This window comes from Pelobates fuscus, chromosome 5 (assembly GCF_036172605.1).
Source record: "Pelobates fuscus isolate aPelFus1 chromosome 5, aPelFus1.pri, whole genome shotgun sequence".
Lineage (NCBI taxonomy): Eukaryota > Metazoa > Chordata > Amphibia > Anura > Pelobatidae > Pelobates > Pelobates fuscus.
This window is the reverse complement of record NC_086321.1, coordinates 40,394,850-40,407,368: the sequence shown is the minus strand read 5'-3', so window position 1 is coordinate 40,407,368 and position 12,519 is coordinate 40,394,850.

Genomic DNA, 12,519 nt, shown 5'->3' with positions numbered 1-12,519 from the left:
CTTACTCCCCCTTCTTCTTCTTACCCCCTCTTTTTCTTCTTCTTACACCCCCCCTTCTTCTTACCCCCTTCTTCTTCTTACTCCCCCTTCTTCTTCTTACTCCCCCTTCTTCTTACTCCCCCCTCTTCTTCTTACTCCCCCTTCTTCTTCTTCTTACTCCCCACTCTTCTTACTCCCCCCTATTTTTCTTACTCCCCCCTTCTTCTTCTTACCCCCTTCTTTTTCTTATCTCCCCTCCTTCTTATTCCCCCTCTCCCTCTTCTTACTCCCCCTCCCCTTCCCCCCTCTTTTTCTTATCTCCCCTTCTTCTTACTCCCCCCTCTTCTTACTCCCCTTCCCCCTCTTCTTCTTAATTCTCCTTCTTCTTCTTACCCCCTTCTTTTTCTTATCTCCCCTCCTTCTTATTCCCCCTCTCCCTCTTCTTACTCCCCCTCCCCTTCCCCCCTCTTTTTCTTATCTCCCCTCCTTCTTACTCCCCCCTCTTCTTACTCCCCTTCCCCCTCTTCTTCTTACTCCCCTCCCCCTCTTCTTCTTACTTCCCCTTCTTCTTCTTACCCCCCTCTTTTTCTTATCTCCCCTCCTTCTTACTCCCCCCTCTTCTTACTCACCCCCTTCTTTTTCTTATCTCCCCTCCTTCTTACTCCCCCCTCCCCCTCTTCTTATCCCCCCTCCCCTCTTCTTCCCCCCTTTTTCTTATCTCCCCTCCTTCTTACTGCCCCCTCTTCTTACTCCCTCCTCCCCCTCTCCCTAATCCCCCTCCCTCTCTTCTTACTCCCCCCTCCCTCTCTTCTTACCCCCCTCCCCTCTTACTCCCCCCTCCTTCTCTTCTTACCCCCCTCCCCTCTTACTCCCCCCTCCCCTCTTACTCTCCCCCTCCCCTCTTACTCTCCCCCTCCACTCTTCTTACTCCCCCCCTCCCCTCTTCTTACTCCCCCCCCTCTCCTTACTCCCCCTCCCTATTCTTACTCTCCCCCTCCCCTCCTCTTACTCCCCCTCACTCTCCCCCTCTTCTTACTCTCCCCCTCCCCTCCTCTTACTCTCCACCCTCCCCTCCTCTTACTCTCCCCTCCCCTCTTACTCCCCCTCACTCTCCCCCTCTTCTTACTCTCCCCCTCCCCTCTTCTTACTCCCCCCTCTTCTTATTCCCCCACCTCCCCTCTTACTCCCCCTCCCCTCTTCTTCCTCCCCCTCCCCTCTTCTTACTCCCCACCTCCCCTCTAACTCCTCCCATCCCCTCTTACTCTCCCCTCCGCTCTTCTTACTCCCCACCCCTTCTTCTTACTCCCCCCTCCCCTCTTCTTACTTCCCCTCCCTCTCCTCTTCTTACTCCCCCTCCCTCTCCTTACTCCCCCTTCCTCTCCCCCTCTTCTTACTCTCCCCCTCCCCTCCTATTACTCTCCCCCTCCCCTTACTCCCCCCTCCCCTCTTACTCCCCCCTCACTCTCCCCCTCTTCTTACTCTCTCCCCTCCCCTCTTCTTACTCCCCCCTCTTCTTATTCCCCCACTCCCCTCCCCTCTTACTCCCCCACCTCCCCTCTTACCCCCCCTCCCCTCTTCTTATTCCCCCCTGCCCTCTTCGTATTCCCCCCTCCCCTCTTCTTATCCCCTCCCTCTTATTATTCCCCACCTCCCCTCTTACTCCCCCTTCTTATTCCCCCCCTCCCCTCTTCTTATCCCCCCTCCCATCTTACTCCCCCCTCCCCTCTTCTTATTCCCCCCTCTTCTTATTCCCCCCTCTTCTTATTCCCCCCTCCCCTCTTCTTATCCCCCCTCTTCTTATTCCCCCCCTCCCCTCTTCTTATTCCCCCCTCCCCTCTTCTTATTTCCCCCCTTCCCTCTTCTTATTCCCCCCCTCTCCCCTCTTCTTATTCCCCCCTCTCCCCTCTTCTTATCCCCCCTCTCCCCTCTTCTTATCCCCCCTCTCCCGTCTTCTTATCCCCCCCTCTCCCCTCTTCTTATTCCCTCCCTCCCCTTATTCCCCCTCCCCTCTTCTTATTCCCCCCTCCCCTCTTCTTATCCCCCCCCTCTCCACTCTTCTTATTCCCCCCTCTCCCCTCTTCTTATCCCCCCCTCTTCTTATCCACCCCCTCCCCTCTTCTTATCCCCCCCCTCCCCTCTTCTTATTCTTATTACAGATCGCTCGGCGGCTGCAGCATTTAAAGGGCCGGCCCGCCGCAGCCGGTCCTAAAAGAATTTCGGGCGGCCTGGGGGGCAATTGCCTCCCTGCCCCCCGGCCCTGCTCGCCCCTGCTTTTAACCCCACATGAGTTACCAGAGAGCATTGTCACTGTGTTCTACTTTTAACCGCACATGAGTAACCAGAGAGCATTATCACAGTGCTTCACCTTTAACTTCACATGAGTTACCAGAGAGCATTATTACTGTGCTTCACCTTTAACTTCACATGAGTTACCAGAGAGCATTATCATTGTGCTTTACCTTTAACTTCACATGAGTTACCAGAGAGCATTATTACTGTGCTTCACCTTTAACTTCACATGAGTTACCAGAGAGCATTATCATTGTGCTTTACCTTTAACTTCACATGAGTTACCAGAGAGCATTATCACTGTTCTTTATCATTAACATCACATTAGTTACAAGAGAGCATTATCACTGTGCTTTATCATTAACATCACATTAGTTACCAGAGAGCATTATCACTGTGCTTTATCATTAAAGGGAAACTCCAGTGCCAGGAAAACGATCCGTTTTCCTGGCACTGGAGGGTCCCTCTCCCTCCCACCCACCAATCCCCAGTTACTGAAGGGGTGGAATCCCCTTCAGTCACTTACCTGAGGCAGCGGCAATGTCTCTCGCCGCTGTCCCCTCCTCCGCGCCGCTCCTCCTACTGGCTCTGTCGGCTGGCGGGCGAGACTGATCCCGCCCACCGGCCGAGGAAACCTAATGCGCATGCGCGGCAATTACGCGCATGCACATTAGGTCTCCCCATAGGAAAGCATTGAAAACGAATTTCAATGCTTTCCTATGGGGATTTAAGCGACGCTGGAGGTCCTCACACAGCGTGAGGACGTCCAGCGACGCTCTAGCACAGGTTTCCTGTGCTATGGACCAGGAAGAGACCTCTAGTGGCTGTCTAGTAGACAGCCACTAGAGGTGGAGTTAACCCTGCAAGGTAATTATTGCAGTTTACAAAAAACTGCAATAATTACACTTACAGGGTTAGGAGTAGTGGGAATTGGCACCCAGACCACTCCAATGAGCAGAAGTGGTCTGGGTGCCTGGAGTGTCCCTTTAACATCACATGAGTTACCAGAGAGCATTATCACTGTGCTTTACCTTTAACTTCACATGAGTTACCAGAAAGCATTATCACTGTGCTTTACTTTTAACCAGGGGAGGGCTGGCAGCCTTAGGCCTGAGGGGCAAAACCAGTCAAGTGGCCCATTGCGCCACCAAATCAGTTCACCATCCATGCCCACCTTTTCCTGGTTTTATAACGGATATTGATGTTATGCTAATCAGTAGCTCTTTGCCATACCCACTCCTTCACGGCTCTGACTTTCAATGTTGTCAGAGCACAGGCTGAGAATCTATGAGCCTGTGCTCTGACTCACTAACTGAGCGCTGGAACCACGAGGGAGAGGATATGATCTGACTGCACCTACTGCTGGTGCACACCAGTGGACCACCAGCGAATCGTTTAAATTAAATATGCTGGTGTACCCAACTTGTGAGCTGTGTTGGCCGCCGGGTGCCTCTGTTGTCATGGCACCCTGCGTGACCGCACAGCTTGCCCACCCCAACGGCTGGCCCTGCTGACACACACTGATGTTACTACTTAGACATCCCTCAATATTAATACAGACATCAGAGTAAACACCAATAAACTGTGGAAACAGAGCTGATCCCCCCAAATTTATAAAGGTTTGCTTAGAGGATTTATTGTAAGATTAAATCATGCCTCCTCCTCTCTCTCCCCCATGCGCTGCTCTGTAGGCTGGGAGGAAGTGAAGAGTAATCACAGTCTCCCAGCACAATGCCACCTGTGGCTGCATGGGGAACAGCTGTTTAATGTAATGCTTGCAGGACGGCCAGCTGCCGCAGAACCTCTTTGTTTCCGTCTCTGCAAAGGGCTCCAGGCACTGCTTGTTGTGAGTGTGAGCCACTGTAAATTAGGGGCAGAGGGCACTTGCACTGCGGTCAAGACGGGTCTGGGCAGGAGGAGAGTGCAGTGCAATCAGTGAACTCCCCTCCTGTGGGTCACCAGGATCAGAGCCGGTGCAAGGATTTTTGCCGCCCTAGACAAAATATAAATTTGCCGCCCCCCCCCATGTGACATCACAATGCCCCACCCATATGATCTGCCATATGAACTAACGCCAGTGCTGCACACAGTGTGTGTTTACATTAAAAAGCCTGCAGGGACCAGCTATAGACACCACAACCACTTCATTAAGCTATAGTGTCCCTTTAATGTGAGGTAAATTATAGATTAGTGTCACTAATAATATACTAGATTGCCTACTTACAATTAGATGAGGATGATGATGAGCTGCAGTTTGGCTCCACTGGTCTGGTGTAGAACAGGATCTCTGGAGGCTGTTTGCAACTGTGGTCACAAAATTCAATGTTCTGGGAGAATTAGAAGCAGCTCAATTTTTTGGGGGCCTCTTACACAGCTCAAGGTCTGGGCCCCAGGGCCTGACGTTGAGTATGCCCATAAGGCCCACTCATAAGTCCACTTATATGTTCCACCCACCCATGAGTTCGCTCACAGGGAGTGGAGTGTGTAGGGGATGTGTTATGAGTTATTGTAGAGGATCTAATATGTGTGCTTATGGTATGTAGTTTATAGGGATACCAGTTTGTGCAGGTGATGCAGTGTGTTTGTGTGTAGTGGAAGCAGTGTGTATTTGTGTATAAGGGATGTATTATGTGTTTCTGGTTGTGTGTAAGGGGTGCATTGTGTGAATCTGTGTTTGTATGCATAAGGAATGCAAGGTGTGTGTCTGTATGTGTGTGCATTGAGTGTAAGAGATGCATTGTGTTTCTGTGTGTATGTAAGAAAAGCAGTGTGTGTGTGTTTGCATTGTCTGTTTCTGTGTATGTGTGCAAAGGATGCATTGTCTTTGTGTGGGGGTTGCATTGTGTGTGTGTGTGTGTGTGTGTGTGTAATGGATGCATTGTGTGTTTCTCTGTGTGTAAGGGAAGCATGTTGTGTTTCTGTGTATGTATAGGGATGCATTGTGTGTTTCTGTGTATGTATAGGGATGCATTGTGTGTGTGTGTGTGTGTGTGTGCGCATAGTGTGAAAGAGCTCCCTGTCTTGCCCCCTGTCCTATAGAGCTGTCCCTTCTGTCCCTTAGAGCTTCTTAACCCTCCTACTTCTTCTTACTCCCCCTTCTTCTTCTTACCCCCTCTTTTTCTTCTTCTTACACCCCCCCTTCTTCTTACCCCCTTCTTCTTCTTACTCCCCCTTCTTCTTCTTACTCCCCCTTCTTCTTACTCCCCCCTCTTCTTCTTACTCCCCCTTCTTCTTCTTCTTACTCCCCACTCTTCTTACTCCCCCCTATTTTTCTTACTCCCCCCTTCTTCTTCTTACCCCCTTCTTTTTCTTATCTCCCCTCCTTCTTATTCCCCCTCTCCCTCTTCTTACTCCCCCTCCCCTTCCCCCCTCTTTTTCTTATCTCCCCTTCTTCTTACTCCCCCCTCTTCTTACTCCCCTTCCCCCTCTTCTTCTTAATTCTCCTTCTTCTTCTTACCCCCTTCTTTTTCTTATCTCCCCTCCTTCTTATTCCCCCTCTCCCTCTTCTTACTCCCCCTCCCCTTCCCCCCTCTTTTTCTTATCTCCCCTCCTTCTTACTCCCCCCTCTTCTTACTCCCCTTCCCCCTCTTCTTCTTACTCCCCTCCCCCTCTTCTTCTTACTTCCCCTTCTTCTTCTTACCCCCCTCTTTTTCTTATCTCCCCTCCTTCTTACTCCCCCCTCTTCTTACTCACCCCCTTCTTTTTCTTATCTCCCCTCCTTCTTACTCCCCCCTCCCCCTCTTCTTATCCCCCCTCCCCTCTTCTTCCCCCCTTTTTCTTATCTCCCCTCCTTCTTACTGCCCCCTCTTCTTACTCCCTCCTCCCCCTCTCCCTAATCCCCCTCCCTCTCTTCTTACTCCCCCCTCCCTCTCTTCTTACCCCCCTCCCCTCTTACTCCCCCCTCCTTCTCTTCTTACCCCCCTCCCCTCTTACTCCCCCCTCCCCTCTTACTCTCCCCCTCCCCTCTTACTCTCCCCCTCCACTCTTCTTACTCCCCCCCTCCCCTCTTCTTACTCCCCCCCCTCTCCTTACTCCCCCTCCCTATTCTTACTCTCCCCCTCCCCTCCTCTTACTCCCCCTCACTCTCCCCCTCTTCTTACTCTCCCCCTCCCCTCCTCTTACTCTCCACCCTCCCCTCCTCTTACTCTCCCCTCCCCTCTTACTCCCCCTCACTCTCCCCCTCTTCTTACTCTCCCCCTCCCCTCTTCTTACTCCCCCCTCTTCTTATTCCCCCACCTCCCCTCTTACTCCCCCTCCCCTCTTCTTCCTCCCCCTCCCCTCTTCTTACTCCCCACCTCCCCTCTAACTCCTCCCATCCCCTCTTACTCTCCCCTCCGCTCTTCTTACTCCCCACCCCTTCTTCTTACTCCCCCCTCCCCTCTTCTTACTTCCCCTCCCTCTCCTCTTCTTACTCCCCCTCCCTCTCCTTACTCCCCCTTCCTCTCCCCCTCTTCTTACTCTCCCCCTCCCCTCCTATTACTCTCCCCCTCCCCTTACTCCCCCCTCCCCTCTTACTCCCCCCTCACTCTCCCCCTCTTCTTACTCTCTCCCCTCCCCTCTTCTTACTCCCCCCTCTTCTTATTCCCCCACTCCCCTCCCCTCTTACTCCCCCACCTCCCCTCTTACCCCCCCTCCCCTCTTCTTATTCCCCCCTGCCCTCTTCGTATTCCCCCCTCCCCTCTTCTTATCCCCTCCCTCTTATTATTCCCCACCTCCCCTCTTACTCCCCCTTCTTATTCCCCCCCTCCCCTCTTCTTATCCCCCCTCCCATCTTACTCCCCCCTCCCCTCTTCTTATTCCCCCCTCTTCTTATTCCCCCCTCTTCTTATTCCCCCCTCCCCTCTTCTTATCCCCCCTCTTCTTATTCCCCCCCTCCCCTCTTCTTATTCCCCCCTCCCCTCTTCTTATTTCCCCCCTTCCCTCTTCTTATTCCCCCCCTCTCCCCTCTTCTTATTCCCCCCTCAACCCTCTTCTTATCCCCCCTCTCCCCTCTTCTTATCCCCCCTCTCCCGTCTTCTTATCCCCCCCTCTCCCCTCTTCTTATTCCCTCCCTCCCCTTATTCCCCCTCCCCTCTTCTTATTCCCCCCTCCCCTCTTCTTATCCCCCCCCTCTCCACTCTTCTTATTCCCCCCTCTCCCCTCTTCTTATCCCCCCCCTCTTCTTATCCACCCCCTCCCCTCTTCTTATCCCCCCCCTCCCCTCTTCTTATTCTTATTACAGATCGCTCGGCGGCTGCAGCATTTAAAGGGCCGGCCCGCCGCAGCCGGTCCTAAAAGAATTTCGGGCGGCCTGGGGGGCAATTGCCTCCCTGCCCCCCGGCCCTGCTCGCCCCTGCTTTTAACCCCACATGAGTTACCAGAGAGCATTGTCACTGTGTTCTACTTTTAACCGCACATGAGTAACCAGAGAGCATTATCACAGTGCTTCACCTTTAACTTCACATGAGTTACCAGAGAGCATTATTACTGTGCTTCACCTTTAACTTCACATGAGTTACCAGAGAGCATTATCATTGTGCTTTACCTTTAACTTCACATGAGTTACCAGAGAGCATTATTACTGTGCTTCACCTTTAACTTCACATGAGTTACCAGAGAGCATTATCATTGTGCTTTACCTTTAACTTCACATGAGTTACCAGAGAGCATTATCACTGTTCTTTATCATTAACATCACATTAGTTACAAGAGAGCATTATCACTGTGCTTTATCATTAACATCACATTAGTTACCAGAGAGCATTATCACTGTGCTTTATCATTAAAGGGAAACTCCAGTGCCAGGAAAACGATCCGTTTTCCTGGCACTGGAGGGTCCCTCTCCCTCCCACCCACCAATCCCCAGTTACTGAAGGGGTGGAATCCCCTTCAGTCACTTACCTGAGGCAGCGGCAATGTCTCTCGCCGCTGTCCCCTCCTCCGCGCCGCTCCTCCTACTGGCTCCGTCGGCTGGCGGGCGAGACTGATCCCGCCCACCGGCCGAGGAAACCTAATGCGCATGCGCGGCAATTACGCGCATGCACATTAGGTCTCCCCATAGGAAAGCATTGAAAACAAATTTCAATGCTTTCCTATGGGGATTTAAGCGACGCTGGAGGTCCTCACACAGCGTGAGGACGTCCAGCGACGCTCTAGCACAGGTTTCCTGTGCTATGGACCAGGAAGAGACCTCTAGTGGCTGTCTAGTAGACAGCCACTAGAGGTGGAGTTAACCCTGCAAGGTAATTATTGCAGTTTACAAAAAACTGCAATAATTACACTTACAGGGTTAGGAGTAGTGGGAATTGGCACCCAGACCACTCCAATGAGCAGAAGTGGTCTGGGTGCCTGGAGTGTCCCTTTAACATCACATTAGTTACCAGAGAGCATTATCACTGTGCCTTACCTTTAACATCACATGAGTTACCAGAGTGATATATCTTACTGTTTGTTCCCTACACCCGCATGGGCAACTAGCGAGCTATACTGTACTGTCTGTCTTATGCCCGTACGAGACACTAGCTGGTTAATCTTACGCCCTCATGGGCTGCTAGAGTGCGGCACCAGATAACAAAGCAAATATAGATATAAATGCTGTGAGTACCCACTATACCATGTTATGTTTGTAATGCCTGTCAAAGAAATGCTTGCAACAGCTGTTGGAGCTGTGCAAGCCCAATGTTATTTTATGCACAACCAAAATAAAAATAAAGAATTGAGAAAAAAAAAAAGAATGCAGCTTCCGAATGAATCTAAAATGGATGCTGTCCAGGAGGTGGGTGGGTCTGGGAGGGAGGGTCTGCTGCTGATTGGCTGGAATGTGTCTGCTGACTGTGAGGTACAGGGTCAAAGTTTACTCAATGATAATGAATAGAGGGTGGACCGAACATCGCATATGTTCGCTACCCGTGGCGAACGCGAACAAGCTATGTTTGCCAGGAACTATTCGCCAGCAAACTATTCGGGACATCTCTAGTGGTGGCCAAATAATTTGGGAATTTCTTGAAATAATCCACTCACCGAACAGTTGTTTCAGGAGGTTCATTGTTTCCCTGGCTGTATAGGTAGCCCAATTCTGTAGAAAACACATTTCAGGATTGGTCAAAATAATGGACCTTATTTTTTAAAATAAGAATCCACTATTTTTTTTTTTTTTTTTTTAATTCTTTATTTTTGCATGTGCACATAGGTTACAAACAAGCGTGCAGGGCCACGACAGCTACTGCATGCATATTCAAGGCATTTCAATGAGTGGCATTTTGATACAGCACATATTTTTTTTTTCAAACATGAAAACATCGAGTATTGATACAGATTAGGCTTGCATAAGACAATCCGAAGCATTTCTGTGAGAATCCACTATTTTTAATCATTGTTTCTTTGTGAAGTTACCCATGATAAATCTCCCAAGTTATAAGATGTACATGTAACAAAAAAAATTAACTACTAACAAATACATTATTTACCTGTCAAATCCTTGTCTGAATTTTGACAGAGAAATTTTGAATTTTGTGTGTGTGTAAGTCTGTCAGTGTCTGTGTGGTTCAGTATGTATGTGTGTATTTGTGTTTGTCTCTCGGTGTCTGTGTGCATGTGTGTTTCAGAATATCTGTCTGTCTGTGTGTATGTGTGCCAGAATGTCTGTCAGTGTGTCAGTATGTCTGTATGTGTGTTTGTCTCTGTGTCTGTGTGTATGAGTGTTTCAGTATGTCTGTCTGTCTGTGTGTACGTGTGCCAGAATGTCTGTCAGTATGTCTGTATGTGTGTTTGTCTCTGTGTCTGTGTGTATGAGTGTTTCAGTATGTCTGTCTGTCTGTGTGTATGTGTGCCAGAATGTCTTTCAGTGTGTCAGTATGTCTGTGTGTGTGTAAGTCTGTCAGTGTCTGTGTGGTTCAGTATGTATGTGTGTATGTGTGTGTTTCAGTATGGCTGTCTGTGAGTGTCAAAATGTCTGTATGTGTGTATGTCTGTCAGTGTCTATGTATATGTGTGTTTCAGTATGTCTGTCTGTCTGTATGTGTGACAGAATGTCTATGTGTGAGTCTGTCAGTGTCAGTGTGGTTCTGTATGCCTGTGTTTGTCAATATGTCTGTCAGTGTATGTGTGTTTCAGTATGTCCATCTGTCTGTGTGTATAAGTGCCAGTATGTCTGTCAGTATATCTTTATGTCTGTGTGTGAGTCCCTCAGTGTCTGTGTGGTTCAATATGTCTGTGTATGTGTGTTTCAGTATGGCTGTCTGTGTCAGTACGTCTGTCAGAATGTGTCTCTGTATCTGTATGTTGTCCATTTGTGTTTGTGTGTGTGTATCTGTATATCTGCATGTGTGTCAGGTTGTGTATCTGTGTGTCTGTATGTGTGTCAGTGTGTGTGTCGGTGTATCTATACGTAGTCAGTGTCTGTACCTTTGTATCTGCATGTATGTCAGTGTTTGTATCTGTGTGTGTGTGTCTATGTGTGTGTCAGTGTCTGTGTGTATCTGTATGTTCTTGTGGGTTTCTATATGTGGTCAGTGTGTATCTGCATGTGTTTCAGGTAATGTATTTGTGTGTATCTATATGTAGTCAGGGGGCCTCAAGTAAATGCTTGCCCAGGGTCCAATCAAAATTAAAGGCGGCCCTGCCTACAACCATCAGAGAGCTGGTAGCCCTTTCTCTGTGCTAAGCCTTGTGGTGCAGGGCTTAGCTCACTGTCGAAGAGCACTGCACACAATGCACACCTTAGTGAATAACCCTGAGCGATTAGGGGTTGACTTTCGGGGACAGATAATTACTGGAAATAAAGAAGACTGTAGATAATCAAGCAATCATGCCAGGTGGAACCCCCAACTTCAGAGGATTTACTAATCATAAGAGCCCAAGAAGCTATTTACAGCAGTCCTGTATCACACTGTTTATAGGACACACAGAGTACCATGCTGGAACAGAGTGGAAAAGAACTAACCATAGCTGACAAATTACAGGCTGTGATTTATCTTCTAACAGATTATCTCTGTACATGATTGTAATTTGTTTTATGCATTATATGGGTCCCTGAGGAAGTTCTCAAGGGAGAACGAAACGCGTAGGACGACAATATATTTTTTATAATTGTTAAATATTTTATTTTTATATAATAAATATCCCTTTTTACGGAAGAATTCTCTGGTAAATCATTTTTGGTTACTAAAAGGACCAGTCCGGAGAGTAGTCAGAGGGAGGAACTCGAGCCCCCTATTACAATTGAGGGTGGCACCCTTAAGGCGTTTAAATCAAGTTTACCTGTGAGTGCAACTGAAAACTTGCGTTATTTGTTTATTAGACAATATTGCATTATGTTATTATTTGTTTTATAGGTCGATCAGAAGGAACCCTACATTTTCTGTATATACATATCTGTTGAGAGTGGTTATCACCTGGGAGGTAATCCTGGGAGGCTGTTTCCTATAAGTTAAGTTGTATTATTTCATTTCACTGGTGTCAGGTGGAATAATCACATTTTGTATTAGATGTACCATGAAGCCAGGATTGAGGCAGTTGAACAGTTACAGGTTTGTGTTCAACCAGAAAATGTGTATTTAACAGCCCAATCTGTTAAAACTAGATGCACTCCATAGACCATAATCTCCTTAGAACCAAAAAACAAACACGAGTCCTGCGCATCCAGTATAGGTGTGCACACCCAGGTGCTACCACAGTTTATTCGAGAACAAAGTTAAAGCAGCAGACGTTTTGAGCAGCAGCCCTTTCTTGAGCTACTGCTCGAAACGTTTGCTGCTGTAACTTTGTCCTCAAATAAATTGTGGCAGCACCTGGGTGTGCACACCTATACTGGATGCGCAGGACTCTTGTTTGTTTTTTGGTTGTATATACACTGTTGGGACTTCAGTGTGGAGTATCTGCAGCACAGGTCCAATTTTTCTTTGTTTATACTTTGAATTTTGTAGGCATTTTTTGGCTCTACCTCACCCTATATATAATAATCTCCTGAGAGAGAGAACTTCGGTCAAACTCCTGGTCACTTATAAACTTTTGCATAGTTGTTGTTTACTGGGACTTCAGGGACATGAGGCTGAACCCCAGCAAGACCTGCAAAAATATTGGCCTGGTGAGCATAAAACAATATCGAGACCTGCTAAAGCAGTCTCCTTTCTTTCCTGCCTTGAAGGACAGAAAAAAAGGCTGCCTGACTGTGAGTAGACTGTACTATATATACTAATTTCACTGTTTTGTTTCCTATCATTACTGGCTTGAATCAGGAAAAGGAAATTATGTCAAGTATGAATATCTTTTTCT